Source organism: Ceratotherium simum, chromosome 35 (genome assembly GCF_057802395.1).
Source record: "Ceratotherium simum simum isolate JZ-2026a chromosome 35, ASM5780239v1, whole genome shotgun sequence".
NCBI lineage: Eukaryota > Metazoa > Chordata > Mammalia > Perissodactyla > Rhinocerotidae > Ceratotherium > Ceratotherium simum.
Window position 1 is genome coordinate 13,728,805 of NC_141934.1, and position 16,233 is coordinate 13,745,037.

General features: G+C 45.5%; 1 protein-coding gene across 3 annotated transcripts in view; it reads right to left on the bottom strand.

Annotated features, from left to right (window-relative positions):
• CORO1C (coronin 1C) overlaps positions 1 to 11,987 on the bottom strand; it is a 73,239-nt gene extending 61,252 nt beyond the window's left edge. The window contains exon 1 of one of the 3 annotated variants that reach the window (XM_087424049.1): positions 11,876 to 11,987. The gene's annotated coding sequence lies outside the window, so the exon portion shown is untranslated. Of the gene's footprint in view, positions 1 to 7,048; positions 7,069 to 11,754; positions 11,775 to 11,875 lie in introns of those variants that run through there. The other 2 variants (XM_087424047.1, XM_087424048.1) reach the window with 2 other exon arrangements.
• Positions 11,988 to 16,233: the final 4,246 nt, after the last annotated feature.

Consider the following 16,233-nt stretch of genomic DNA (forward strand, 5'->3'; position numbering starts at 1 on the left):
GATGGCTACCTTAACTTTAAATCCTCATCTTGATACAAATTATGCTTCCTCCCATATCTATTCTGACACAGATTTTTAAGGTGAAAGCATGCTTCCACTAGGATGTTGCTTTGTCAATTCTTTCTGAAGCCGAAGCTGCTAACTGGATCACAAAACAAAGCCGTGAGAATCCTATGCTACCAATATTTTCAATTTATTCAAGTCAGTGAAGTAAATTTGCAATGAAGTACCAAAATGTAATATCACCGTTTTTCATCAGAATTCATGCTTTTAAACAAGCAGAACTCCAAAATCTGCTTTACAAATAAAACATCTCAATAAATAAATGTGTATATATACACTTCACTAACATATTTATTTATAATGAAAATTATGAGATAATTTAATAAGCAAATGTTTACAATTAGCAGTCCTACACCATAGAAAACTTCCTCTTTATTCTTTTTGTCTTCTAGGAAAACAGGAAGACTGACAATCTGTATCACAAGTGTATCATGTAAAACTGAAATTCAGTTATTCAACTAACATTTATTGAGCACCTACTGTGTGTCACGGACTGTGCTGGGAAACGGAGGCACAAAAAATGTATGAAATTCTCTGCCTTCAAGGAACATGGAATATAGTGGTCTGAGTGTTCACTTTCACAAACCAGAAAACAGTAATTCCATACTTATATTTATTTCTAAATTTCTACTCTTTTAACCCAAAATGTAATTAGTATTAGCACAGAAATCATTAACACCAGTGACACCCACAAATTACATTTTCATCTACCTTTCTAACTCTATATCTAAACTATATTTACATTTTTCTCAAATATATTACATAAATGTATATTCTATTACGATGACTTCCCACAATCTGGGCCATCCCACCCATCCATCTTACACTACTCTTCCCTATGACACCTGCTCCGAGTCAGCCCAGTGCTATTTCACACACCCACAGGCAGGGCCTCATCCTCAGTTTCCCATAGACACTGACTCTCCAATGCTCTGTCCTCTCAACTCCCACAGAGCTCAGTTCCCACACGGAATTCAGCATCAAAAATGACATATTTGGGCCAGCCCGGTGGCGCAAGTGGTTAAGTCTGCACGCTCCGCTGCAGCGGCCCAGGGTTCGCTGGTTCGGGTCCCAGGCACGCACGACGCATGGCTGGTCAGGCCATGCTGTGGCGGCGTCCCATATAAAGTAGAGGAAGATGGGCACGGATGTTAGCCCAGGGCCAGTCTTCCTCAGCAAAAAAGAGGAGGATTGGCAGATGTTAGCTCAGGGCCGATCTTCCTCACAAAAAAAAAAAATGACATACTTGAGGGCTAGAGGAAGCCTGTAACCTATTTTTTAAATTATTACACATTTTAAAAGTAAATCAAAACATTAAGCCTGCCATTAACACTCTGTGAAGACTACTGGCACCAGAAAAATCAGGGCCCTGATCCTTATTCCACTTAGCATCATAAAATATCTGAATGAGAAGAGTTCTTGGAAACTGGGTAGTCCAAACCCTTCAAACAGGCAACAACAAAAAGAAGAGGTCAATTATCCCCCACTGTTTGGGGAAAAAGGGGCTTCTTGGTAAGAACTTGTAAGGGACATAAATACAGCAGGAGACCAACACCTAGCTCTGGTCATTACAAGCGGCCCCAACTTACAGCCACTGCCCTGCCCTGATCCACTTCTCAAAGGCACAGAAACCAAGTCACTGCTAAAGCCTAAGACCCTTTCAAGCCGTGGTTCCAAACGGAAAGAGAAAAAAGGAATCATGAGTATTTTGAAAAACACGTAGCAAAGTCACTGTTTTAGAGGTAACAGTAAGACCCTTTGAATAGCAGGCAGGGTTTCCTCCTGATTCCAGGTATCAGGGCTGGCCTCTCTATGGGATCCGCCTGATCCTCGTGCCTTCGCTCAGCCTTCCCCTGAAAACCTTGTTACACTGACTGAAGGCCAGAATTTCAGAGAGACAATCTGTTTATAAAGAAGGAAGCTCCTTTTTAAAAACATCAATACTGTGCCTCTACATGGGTGAAGGGACGTGATTGAAATAAGATAATATAAACAAAGCCAATGGTCGTCCAGCCCCTGATTAACAGTGGTAGTCTAGTAGTAACTGTGGCCACCCAGGAACATATTAGTGGAAGTGAATTTGAACCACTTGCTCTGCTACTATTTAAAGGAGATCAAGGGGCCGGCCCCGTGGCTTAGCGGTTAAGTGCGCGCGCTCCGCTACTGGCGGCCCAGGTTCGGATCCCGGGCGTGCACCGAGGCACCGCTTCTTCGGCCATGCTGAGGCCGCATCCCACATACAGCAACTAGAAGGATGTGCAACTATGACATACAACTATCTACTGGGGCTTTGGGAAAAAAAGAAGGATGATTGGCAATAGATGTTAGCTCAGAGCCGGTCTTCCTCAGCAAAAAATAAAAATAAAAAAATAAATAAAGGAGATCAGCTTAACCAGAGGAGCAGAAGCTTCAAATTAAGAGAGAAGGAGGGGGGGTGCTGTGGCATGGGGCTGCTGGATACCACCCAGCCTGCACAGACAGGCACCTGGGGATGAAGCATGGTTCCTGACTTCTGTTTCACATGACTCCCAGCTTCCAAAATCCAGAATTCTGCCATCACCGTTAACAGTTTCAAAAACTGTGCTGTGAATTAAACAGATTTCTTCAGTCTAGGCTGGGAACTTACCCACCACTTATAATACTGAATCTATACCACAAAATGCCAGAGTTCCAAATAACTGAGTTAGACTTTGGAACAACCCAATCCTGGGTTGGGCAGTGAATGTACACACTGCCTCCAAAACAGACACTGCATCTGGTCTCAACCATTCACCTTCAGAGAACCACCGATTCACAACTATCCTTTGCAGACAAGATGCATCATTTGTTCTACTTGACACTGTAATTCAGCCCAGGGCATGCCAGATATCTCTATACTGCCTAAGGAGATCAAACTGGAAGTCTTATGGTAAAAAAGATGACTTTCAACTTACTTTTCCTATAGCCGCATCAGGGCCCACACAAGAGAGAGAGCCTAAGGGATGGTCACTCTACTTCTAAAACAGACAACATGCATCTTATTAAGCATCACCTCAAAGAGCTGTGGCCAGCACTCGTTGGCTCCGGCCTCTCTCTTGCTTGCCAAGAAAAACTAGGATGACAACGTTAAGCTAAAGACACTCCCAACTGCCAAAATTAATTCACCATCTAGCCTGGAAAGGGACTAGTCTCCTAATAAATCCTTCTGCTTAATGGAGATGATAGCTTGAGTTTACGTGTGTTTCTCAGTCACCTCTCAGGCAGCATTTGAGTTTTTATATTAATAAATCGGCCTCAATTCTTTAAGTTCCTAAGAATGAAAGGAATTAGAATCTTTAACTAGAAAAGAATGCTTGACCATTACGAAAAGGAATTTAAGTGTCTTTCATGTGAAGTAAGCAAATAATGGAGATTAAACATTTGTCCTAAGGAGGGGGTGCCTGTGAACTTTGTCAAGAACCCCTACAATGTCAAGAGCAGAAAATACACCTCCCAAAGGCTTCACTCTCCCGACACTTCCTTTCTCATGTGTGTTGATGGTCTTTCACGAAGCTGAGAAACTGCGGCTTTGTTCATCCAGGATGAAGACCTCAGCAGTTGCTAGAACATGGGGACAGACATCTGATTCCACAATGGGGCAAAAAAGGCTCTTACAGCAAACTGCCATGTGCCCAGATTCCCGGTCTGTCTTGGTTCCCCAGAGATAAACGAGCACACTGAAGCAATGATCAACTTCTGCTAATCCTAAGGGGTAGCTGCCTGTTACAATCTGCGTAGTTCCAGTACTGGACGTGTGTCATTCCTGTCAAATGGTGTTTTCATGTACAGATGGGCAAACGATGCCGATTATTCTGGCAAGACAACGCAAGAGCACCTTTGCAATATTAACTGGTCTTTGAAACATTCGAGAGAAATCCTTACAACCATTGCCTACTAACAGTCAGATTATGAGATTGAAATAAAAAGAGATCAATAAAACTGTCAAGGAACTTTACATTAAAACTAGGAAATCAAGCCTCCCAAAGACTTATCCAAGAGATTCCATGTATTTTCAAGTTTCCCAAAAATGCATCTAAAAAATCTTCTGAAAATCCAGACCAAACTTCAGTTTAATATGTACAATCTGAAGACGTGAGGAAAAAACACACAAACGCTGGTACTATCAACTGTGGTGATGAACCAAAGGAAGAAATTCTGTGAGTGGGCTCAGTCTGCAGTTCTGCAGAAGGCTATGCGGGAAGGTGAAGAGGGAACTGCTGCATCAGATCAAGGACTAAAAAGGGAAAGCACATCAGGTTCACGGCATAAAAAGAAAAGGCACACTATACTATAAATCCACACTACCAACTACAAGAATGAATTCACACTACACATGGAAAGAGGTGGAAGGGGGTTGGGGGAGGATGGGAGGGACAGTTAAGTTCCTGATCTTGGGCAAGTCTCTCAAGATCCTGTGACCACGTCCCTCATCTGTAAGATGAGGAATGCCAGACCAGCGAGGTACTTTCCGCTCTGCCTGTGATTCAGAGTCACCAGGGAGCCCAAGCCCAGGCAAATGTATTTATAAAGGTCTATAAAGGTCTACAGCCTAACCTCATGGAACGAGGACCTCTGGACCTGAGAAATAATCTCCCAACTTCCCTAAAATGACATATTCTTAAAAAGGTGGTGAGGGCCGGCCCCGTGGCTTAGCGGTTAAGTGCTTGCGCTCCGATGCAGGCGGCCCGGGTTCGGATCCCAGGCGCGCACAGACGCACTGCTTCTCCGGCCATGCTGAGGCCACGTCCCACATACAGCAACTAGAAGAATGTGCAACTATGACATACAACTATCGCCTGGGGCTTTAGGGGAAAAATAAATAAATAAAAAGTTTAAAAAAATAAAAAAAATAAAAAAATAAAAAAATAAAAAAAAAAAGGTGGTGAGATACTGGTGCAAAGTATTATCCATTATTCATAAGTTTTAAAAAAGAAATGTAGATAATTGCATGATCAAAGATGGGGAAAATGTGTACTGGGAAATCACTGCGTTCAGTCATACAAAACATAAGGCTTCCTAATCCCCTTTATATTCCAGTTTCTCTCTCTCACTCTGACTTTTCCATTAATTTGATTTAATTTCCCTTTATTGTGGCAAACAAGCAGAACCGTTTTTGTTATTAATCTAAGATTCAAATGACAGGCCTAATTTAACATCCCATGAAACTACTGAGGCTATTTTCTCACACAGAATGTTGCCCTTGATCACAATGCTGCCATTCACGTTATAACCAGATGAGTACCTGCAATGCAGTCTCCTTCCAAACCTTAAGATCAATCTTTTGTCAGGAACTAAACCTTTTTCCTTAAAACAGACAGACAGACAGACAGATTGAATACAAGCCCAAGGCCTGAATAAGAGAAGCTTGTCTGAATAGATACTTCCAATGCAGAGACATGGCAAAAACCGCCTCATTTTTAACACTACCTTCACATCCTAAAAATTAGACATTTTTTACCTTTTCAGTAATCCCACTTTGAATCAAGTCTAAAACGCTCAAGTGGCAGTGGGAATCCATACATTAATAGCTTAACATTAGAAATAAAATGTACTGGGCCGGCCCCGTGGCTTAGCGGTTAAGTGCGCGCGCTCCGCTGCTGGCGGCCTGGGTTCGGATCCCGGGCATGCACCGACACACCGCTTGTCCGGCCATGCTGAGGCCGCGTCCCACAACAGCAACTAGAAGGAAGTGCAGCTGTGACATACAACTATCTACTGGGGCTTTGGGGGAAAAAATAAATAAAATTATTAAAAAAAAAAGAAATAAAATGTATTAAACTTACTTGATTCTCCTCCCAGTTTCATTCATCAACAGACATTTTAGAGTAAAGACAGAGGGAACACCAATTTATTCAGTGTCTACTCAATAACGCAGCAAGGAACCATTCGCGTCTCCATACTGCCGAAGAGGAAACTGAGGCTCAGGGAGGTGAGGTAACGGGCAAAGCCACAGCCATTAAGAAGTGGAGCCCAGGGCCGGCCCTGTGGCTTGGTGGTTAAGTGCGCGCGCTGCGATGCTGGCGGCCCGGGTTCGGATCCCGGGTGCGCATCGAGGCACCACTTCTCCGTCCATCCTGAGGCCGAGTCCCACATACAGCAACTAGAAGGGTGTGCAGCTATGACATGCAACTATCTACTGGGGCTTTGGGGGGAAAAATAAAATAAATAAAATCTTTAAAAAAAAAAAAAAAAAGAAGTGGAGCCCAGAGTGACACCCAGCTCAGTATGGCTCTAAAGGCCTAACCTCTTCATTGCCACAATTTCCCTAAAGACAAAACTCTTAGAGCAAGAAACTATATAAGGTATGGACACCTCATTGAGCATAATGAGATAAAAAAGAAATCTGAAATTTATTTTTCTTCTCTTCTTTACTACCTTGCCACAATCCAACCGCTTCAGTGAACACAAAAAAGAAAATGTATCCCAAATGGCCAGCTGGTTTCTCCTAATTTTCAGGAAGATACTAAGTAGAGTATTTTTAAAGTGTTAAAAGTGAACATAAAAACACAAGATATAACTAAAGACTACTACTTGAGTCAGATACTCTGAGAAAAGCAAGAGAGCATGAACAAAGAATGAAAAGGAAGGAAGTGTGTGCCCTGAAAACCCAGCTTACACCCGTTCTCAGGCATGCCTGGGGGTAGTCCCAGTCCCGACAGACTCAATACCATCAGGGCTGGCCCCCTGCATTTGGTGTGGCTAAACCAGACCAAACGAAATGCATTCCCTGGCCATCTGCCCCACTGCGAGGGCTGTGTGCCAGTCATCACTGTTCATTAGGGGGAAAGAACCTGGACAAGAATGTTCTGCCCTTGGGAAAATGTTTCAAACACTCGGTTTTACATCCAATTTTTTGGTAAGGGCTGGACTCGGATGCCCGAAAGACAGAGGGGAACCACCCCTGTACTTCATGTTATTTTAACATAGGCAACAAAGATGTAAATAATAATCAGAGAAACCCACTGACCTCAGGATCTTTCCAATTAACTTCAATAATCCTTCATTCAGCAAATATTCAGTAGGCACTGGAGACCAAGCTGTGAGCAAGAGAATCTCCATCTGCCTTCCACGTGCATTTCTCTCTCACATGCTGCCTTCTACGGGAAGGCGCCTTTCAGACGGAAGTCTCAAGTTCAGGTGCAGTTCCTCGTAGCAGACAGAAGTGAGGAACGTACGACGCATGAGGGCAGGGACCATGAGAGCTGGGAGGACGAGGAAGCTTTCCTGGAGGATCCCAGAGGACAAGTGGGATTCAACAAGTGGAAAGGCGCTGGAGTAGGAAGCGCATCACAAGTCGACCTGAAGCTGGGCAGTTTCAGGGAGTAGCAATGGGGATGAAAACACAGGAAGGGAGGCAGTGAGAGATGCGGCAGGCTGTAATCAGATACCCTGATCCACAGCCACATTAAGAAGTCCGAACTTGAACCACAGACAACAGGGAGGGAGACCGCCAGAGGATTTAAACGGGAATGTTGCCTGACAAGCCCTTTTTGATCTAGAACTAATTCAAATCTTTCCCTAACCCTTTCACATCGGGCTTTTAATTTATGTAACCAAAATATTGATGAGGGTGTGATTTAAGGTCTAAATACTTTCTAACTCCATTATTATCAATTCTGACTCCATTACACGTAAATTGGACTTCATCAAAATTAAAAACTTTTGTGCTTCAAAGGATATCATCAAGAAAAGACAACTCAGGGGCTGGCCCAGTGGCGCAGCGGTTAAGTGCGCGCACTCCGCTGCAGCAGCCCGGGGTTCGCCGGTTTGGATCCCGGGCACGCACCGACGTACCACTTGGCAAGCCATGCTGTGGTGGTGTCCCATATAAAGTAGAGGAAGATGGGCATGGATGTTAGCCCACAGCCAGTCTTCCTCAGCAAAAAGAGGAGGATTGGCAGATGTTAGCTCAGGGCTGATCTTCCCCACCAAAAAAAAAGACAACTCACAGAATTGGAGAAAATTTCTGCAAATCATATATCTGATAAGGCACTTGTATCTAAAATATATAAATAAGTCATAACAATAAAAAGATAACCCAATTTATAAATGGGCAAAGCATCTGAACAACAGACACTTCTCCAAAGAAAATATACAACTGTCCACTAATCACTTGCTGGACATCATTAGCCATCAGGGAAATGCAAATTAAAACCACAATGAGATACATCGCACCCAGTAGGATGGCTAGGATCAAAAAGTCTGAGAAGAACAAGTGTTGACGAGGATATGGAGAAACTGAAACCTTTATACACTGCTGGAGGGAGTGTAAAATGGTGCAGCTGCTTTGGAAAACAGTCTGGCAGCTCCTCTAACAGTTAAGCATAGAGTAACCAATATGACCCAGTGATTCCCAAGAGAAATGAAAACATATGTCCACGCAGAAATTTGTAAACCAATGTTCATAGCAGCATTATTCATAATAGCCAGAAAGGGGAAACACCCAAATGTCCATCAACTGATGAATGGATAAACAAAACACAGTATATATCCAAGGATGCAGGCTATACAGAAACGGAAATATAGTGATGTATACCTGAAATTTACAAAATGCTGTAAGCGAATATGACCTCAATAAAATAATTTTTAAAAACCACCACGGTATACCCCTACAATGGAATATTATTCAACCATTAAAAAAAGAATGAATCACTAATACATGCTACAACATTGATAAACCTTGAAAACATTATGTTTAATACAAGGCAGACACAAAAGACAACCTATTGACTGATTCCATCTATACGAAACATCCAGAAGAGGCAAATCCATGGAGACAAGAAGTAGATTAGTGGTTGCCTAGGGCAGGGGAGAGAGAATGAGGGGGAAAGGGGACTGCTAATGGGTACGGGGTTTCTTTTCCGGCTGATGAAAATGTTCTAAAATTGTGGTGATGCCTACACGACTCTGTGAATATAGTAAAACCACTAAATTGTATACTTTAAGTGAGTGAATTGTATGGTATGTGAATTATATCTCAATAAAGTGGTTATTAAAAAAAGATTCCATTATCTTTTTTCACTACTGAAATACAAAATAAGCTCTCAAAAAGGAGTATAGAGTCTTGTTCACTCATTTTAAAGGATCGGAACTAGGGCAATGAAAACCCAGAGAGATTCTATTACTTAACATTCTAGGTACTAGGTCATACTGAAATATTCATGAGGATTTCCATGTTTTAATACAGAAAAGGCATCTTAAGTTTAAAAAGACATACTCACAAGTGTCAGAAAAGAGTTTTCATAACTCAGGAATAGTACAACACAGGGAAGTCATCAAATGGAAAACAAACATGGATTTGTACCCTGAATATGAAAGTGGTACCCAAATTTATTATTGTTCTACCTCTGAAAAAGAAGTCAAAGGTAAAAACCCAGTTAATAACATGTTTCTAAAATACCAGTTCATGACAAATCAAAGTATTAAGAAATAATTTGCCATCATAAAGAACTGAATCTCCACGTTCCCAGTTATATAACTAAGAACTGATCATTTATCCTTTCGAACATTCCATTTCTTAGGCCTTCGAGGGACTCTCGTCCTCATGGTTAGAGTGGATCCCAAAAGTGACAGATGCGATAAGTATAAAACAAATCAAAAATATGTTTAAAAAGTGCTATTTGTCAACCCTGAATCTAATCCCAAACTATATATAAATAGACATAAATGCTGATTAGCACAATCTGCAGGCTAAGCAACACCTGATCATGAAAAATTCAATACTGTGTGCATTGATATCTCATTGACACGTGTCTATTAAAATTCATCAGGCTTTAATGTACCTTCCACAAATAATCAAAAACAAATACAGACAAGGCACATTCTGGATTTGTCAAAAAGGTGTGTACCTGACCTTTATACCAATCTTTGTTCAACCCTCAGTACACGTGACTGTCACCTACCACAAAACATTGCACTTAGGGCCTAATGCACAACACAATTCCCAGTTTTATTTGACTTTTTTCCCCCTATTTATTTATGCAATCTCTCAGACCCAGCGGTTACCATTAGGCTTCATACCCAAACACAGCGACTCTGAAATGTATCTCCAAGCCAAAAAAAAAATTAGTTTCCTTAAATTAGTTTTCTGAAATATACAGAATCAAATCCAAAATAGATTTTTCCCATTTCTTCAGTTTTACAGGGAAGGCAGAAAGTGAAGTAATATAAACAGATATCTATGTGCCTTCACAACTGAACAGACGGTACAAAGCAACTGCTTATACTTAATCATGTTTCTGTCTATTCTAGCAGGCCCTGGTGTCAGGAGAGAGTTGTGCCAGATAAGGACAATGCAATGCATTATTATATAGAGTGACTAAGAGCCCTACAAGTACAGTTTTAGAATGTAATCCCAGGCAGGAAGGCTGTGGTAAGAGGGCCTAATATTTTCTGACAACTATTTCCAAAAGTAAACACATTTGCTACCCAGTACCAGTTTAAAAACACACACTATATTCAGTTCTGTTTAAATGTCTTACAGGAGAGAAAGAGTTTTGTATCTTGCTATCCTGGAGGAGATGAACAACTTGCAATTTGCTTCTCACACTGATTCCCACGTTTGCAACATGTAGAGCAAGGACTTCAGACACCACAAAACAAGGACAGCCTACATTAAGGCCAAATATAGGATGTGAGTCTAAACCACGATGCAGTAAAGCCTACGTTTCCTTTTCCAGCGATCAAAACCCTTTGAACACGCCCAAAAAAGGCCGGCAGGGCCAGCTCCCTCCAAGAGGAAGCCCCTTTCTTCTCGCCTCTCCCTACAGCCTGCCACTTCCCCCAACACATTCAAAGCTTTTGAGAGACGGAGAGCTGGTGTGTGCGCGCCTGTGTGGACAGGCGGGAGAGCTCGGTTCCTGCATTCCCACTCTCAACATCTGACCTCATCCTCAGTCATTTAGGCGCAGCGGAGCCCCACCTGCACCTGGCTCCTTTCTACTGCGTCCCTTGCCAGCTGCTCCGCTATTAGGGGAGCACATCTCTGAATCACCCAGTTCACTCGGACGCTCCAGGCCCCCGACCCCGCAGCCTTCCTGCTTGGTTCTTCCTCTCCCAATCCCCCGCCAGTCCCAGCCCTCCGCTCCCACAACCGGGCTCATCCTCTTCTCCCCAAGCCGCCCCCAACCACATTACCTCCAGCTCTAGCCCTGCCCCGCCCTGCCCGACCCCCAGCCCAGATCTTCGGGGCCCAGAGCTGGCCTCGCACCCAAAGCCAGGCAACCCCCAGGCCAGACCGCCGCCCTCAGCCCGACCCCCGCCCACCCCAACACCCACTCGCTCCGTACCGCGGCTCAAACCCCGCCCCAGGCCTGGCGCCCCCGGGCTCTGCGCCCTAGCCTGGAGCAGCCCCTCCCCACCCAAGACCCCACCCAACCAGGCGGGATCCTGACCCCTGAAAACCAACCTCGGACAGCCCCGTCCCCGCTCCTCACTCGGTCCCCGCTCCTCACTCGGCCGGGAGGGTTCCGGACCCCTAGAAGCCTCCCCTGGGAAGCCACCTCCGCAGTGGAACCCCAGGTCACTCTCCCCAGGCCAGGCGGTTCTGTCCCCAGCCCCCTCCCCCCGGATCCCGCGCCTCCGGCAGCAAGCCGGCCTCCATCTCCTGCACACCGGCCCGGGGGGCCCCCGGCCAGAGGATCCGCGCCCCGCGCGCCCACCCAGCCCACACACCTCCACCGGGCCCTGCCCCACGCCCGCCGGCTCCTGTCAGCCGGCGCCGGCACATGCCGAGAGGACAGGTCCGCCCGCCCGGCTCGCTCCCGAGCGGCCCCGCCGGGCGCGCGCCGCTCACCAGGGCCGAGGTGCCTGAGGCGCCGCCGCCGCCGCCGCCTCCAAAGTCCCCGCTGCAAAGCCCGGCGAAGCCTCCAACCGCTGTCGCCTCCCGCCTGGCACTGAGCGTCGCGCGGGGGAGGGGCGCGGGCAGCCGCCACCGCCCCCGCCGCCGCACGCAGGCCCCGCCCCCGCGCCGCGCCGCGCCCAATCAGGGCCGCCGGGCTGCGGCGCGCCACACCCACTTCCGGGAGGGGAAGCCCGCTTCTCACCCTACGTTCCATGCCTCCCTCTCCCTAGCGCCCCCTCTGGTCGCGCCGAGGGATGCAGGCGGGCCGCGGAGGAAGGCGGTGCCCAAGTGCACGCACCGCCCATTGAGTCATCTGAGCGGCCGGCGGGCCACGCCCATAGCGCCCCCGAGCCACGCCCACTACTCCTCAGAACCTGGCGGGGCGTTCTCAGAGCTCCGCCCACTGACCCGCTTGGCTGTGCAGGGCCACATTCCCCGGCTCCTCAAAGATTCCCCCAGAGCCCTTAAAACCGCAACATCAGCTCCTCTGAGCCCCGCCCACTGCCCCATCAAAACCCCTCACCAGCCTCCTGGATCCCTAAGCCCAGCTCCCATCCCATTGCTTCAGAACGGGCCACAAAACCCCGGCCCAACTTCTAGAAGCCCCGCCCACTTTATCTAAATACGTAATACTCCAAGCCCCACCCCGAATTCTCGAGTCCCCGCCTCTGACTCCTGAAGCTCCGCCTCTGTTCCCGTCCACCCCCACCTCTGGGGATTCCCGACCCTCGGGCCATCCCTCCACTTTCCGTTTGTCACAGGCTGGATGCCCCTGGGTTGGGCCACACCCACCTAACCCCCACCAGTACACAGGCGGGGCCGTCTTGACCCCATTTTGCAGGTGAGGAAATGAAGGCTACAAGGTCCCTCCCTTCCTTTTCCTGGTCAAAGTCCCTCACCCGTTTGCTTACTAACTGGGCGGCCCCAACCTTTTAAAAGTCCACCTACCGGGATTAGAGTCCCAGCTCTGCTGCTGTCAGACTGCGTGTCCTGGGGCAGTTCCCTTCACCTCTCTAGGCCTGAATTTCCTGATCTTTACCGTGAAGTTATCCTCCTAACAGCCAGAGTCTCTTTCTCAAATACCAAGCTCTGAAATGCCAAGATTTGGGGAAACTGGGCCTTAGGAAGCTAATTAACAAAGCAGACCTGCTGAGGTGTAGGGCTGTTTACTTCCCAAAGCAAGGCTTCTTTGCAATTCACAGGGGGGAATTTTTCATTTTAAGCATCAGCCTCAGAAATGTGTGTTATGTAAATGAAGGTCCACCTGAACCAAACAGCTATCACAGCGAATTATTTATCCTCTCTAAGCCTCAGTTTCTTTACCAGCAACATAGGGATAGTAGCAGCCCCTCCCTGGAAGGATTCCATGAACTCAGCTTTAATAATGAACCTAGCAGGGTGCCTGACGTGTGATACGCCCTCAACAAATGGTACCTGTTACTGCCACTGCGGTGCCTGGGCAATACGGAGGGATGCCTTCACCCCTGCTTGCCTTCAAGCAGCCGCTGCCATCAGGACAGCCTGACTGTGCCTCTCACTGAATTTAAATGAGGTGAAGGAGGGGCCGGCCGGGTGGTGCAGCGGTTAGGTACACGCGCTCCGCTTCAGTGGCCTGGGGTTCGCAGGTTCGGATCTCCGTCAGGCACCAACACACTGCTTGTCTAAGCCATGCTGTGGCGGCGTCCCACATAAAGTAGAGGAAGATGGGCACAGAGGTTAGCCCAGGGCCAATCTTCCTTGACAAAAAGAGGAGGATTGGCATCGCATGTTAGCTCAGGGCTGATCTTCCTCACCATAAAAAATAACTAAATAAATGAGATGGAGATGAAGCACCGAGGGCAGTGCCAGGCATTTGGTGATGCACAGAAAACGATTGGCTATTCTCGTGATTATTATGATTCCTATCTTTAATTAAACAAGGGCATCCACGGCAGTGAATTTTGAGTGGTTTTGGAAAAACGAAGGTTGATAAAGTGCTTTGAGATGGAGCCAGAAACCAAACTGCCTTACTCTTTGGAAACAGATTATTGCTAACATTTTCCATTGTCTATATATGCCAGGCGCTATCTGAGTGCTTTAAGTGCAAAATCTCCTGAAATCCCCTTGACAATCCTGTGGCCATGAAAACAATTCTTAATCCTCATCTATAAAGGTGAAGAATATGAGAAGTTAAATTACTTGCCCAAGGTCACACAGTTTGAACCTGGCGGAGCTAATGATGGAACCCACATCAGCTTGTTAGTCAGTATATTACACTGCCTCTTTGGCAGCGTGACAGAATAGAAAAAACATGGACTTTGGATTCTGACAGACTTGGCTTTAAATTCACACTCCCTAGTTACCAGCTGTGTGACCTCGGACAAGTGACTTCCCCTCTCTGAGCCCTACTCGCCTCTTCTATAGAGTGGGGTTCATTCAAACGGTTACTTCAAGGAGTGGTTTTGAAGATTCAGTTTAGATTCAATTAATTAAGGCATGGCAGAGCATCCAGGACAGAGCCCGGCACACAGTAGGTGTTTAAAACACGTTGATTCCATTCTCCCTGTTCTTTAAATGATGAAATTAGAAGTAAAATTTCCCACGACACCAACTCCCCCCAGATGACACCACCAGAGAGCAAGCATGGGATCCGCTGAGAAAGAAAGATCCCGAGGCCTCTGCCTTCCCGCTGCCTGTTTCTGTTCCTAGCTTTATCCCTGGATTGGAGGAAGTGATTCTTGTACAGGAAGCATCTAAAGCCAGAAGCAATGCCACCTCACCACCCTACCCCACACCCGCCCAAAATGCAGCCAGCTGAGAAGCAGCAGGAAAATTGTATAACCCTTTGCTGGGAGAAAATCCCCATCATCTCGCTGTTCTTGGGTCCACAGCAATCCCTTTGTGGTCTCGAAGGAAACCTTGGCTCTGTCCAAGCTGGCCCTAAATGGAGGGATTCAGTCCAGGTAAGATGCTGGATTTGAGAATCTTTTCTTGCTCTCAAAAGCTGGTGATTTCTGAAGTGGTCTAAGATAGATATTAGATGAAGAGGAATTTAATGACTAGGAAAAATAAGAGTGATTCCAAATCCCGCATAATACGAGTGCCAGCTCACGTATGAAGAAGAAAGAATTGTGGGACCTGTATTCAGAGGCTCCTCAGCAAATCATTTTTCTAGTTTCTCTAGAAACTAGAGTACCAATGGGGACATTAGTACCAAATGGGGACATTAGTCTTGGGTTGCCAGGGCAACCAGGAAGCTGAGTGAATTAGCCCTGTGGCAGCATTAACAAATATTAATAATATTAAATAAATGAGAGACTGGAAACTCCTAGAATAATCTCAGTAAGTAAGACCTCTAATTGAGTGACAGGAGAGGACAAAGCTCGGAGAATATGAAAATTCACCCTACATTGATAAATCTTGATTCTCAAGCTTTGAGTGCTTCTTTCTGCAAAATAGGAGCTAGTAATGATTGACTGGCTACAGATGGATTGCCTTTAGTTTAATTAAATTTTCTATTTTGAGATAATTGGAGATTCACATGTAGCTGTAAAAAGTAATATAAAGAGATCCCATGTACCCTTTACCCAGTTTCCCCCGATGGTAACATCTTGCAAAATTATAGTACAATATAACAACCTGGATATTGACATTGATACAGTCAAGATACACAACATTTCCATCCCCACAAGGACCCCTCACATTGCTCTTTGTAGCCACAATCACCTCCCTCCTGCCCCCATCCCTTCCTTTCCCCCTGGCAACCACTCATCTGTTCTCCATTTCTATAATTTTGTCATTTCAAGAATGACAAATGAAATACATATAGCATGCAACCTTTTGGGATTGGCTTTTTTCACTCATAATAAATCTCTGGCAATGTATCCAGGTTGTTGCATGTATAAATAGTTCATTCCTTATTATTGCTGAGTAGTATTCCATGGAATGGATATGCCACAGTTTGTTTAACCATTCACCCATTGAAGGACACTTGGGTTGTTTCCAGTTTGGGGCAGTTTATTACGAATAAAGATGCTATAAGCACTAAAAACATTCATGTACAGGTTTTTGCGTGAACATAAATCTTCATTTCTCTGTGAAAAATGCCCAGGAATATAATTGTTGGGTCATATGGTAGATACTTCTATGTTTAGTATTTTAAGAAACTGTCCAACTATTCTCCAGAGTGACTATATAATTTAATATCCCCACCCACTGGCAATCTGTGAGTGATCCAGTTTCTTCCCATCTTTGCCAGCATTTGGTGTTGTCACTATTTTTTATTTCAGCCATTCTGATGGGAAAAGTGATACATCATTGTGGTTTTAATT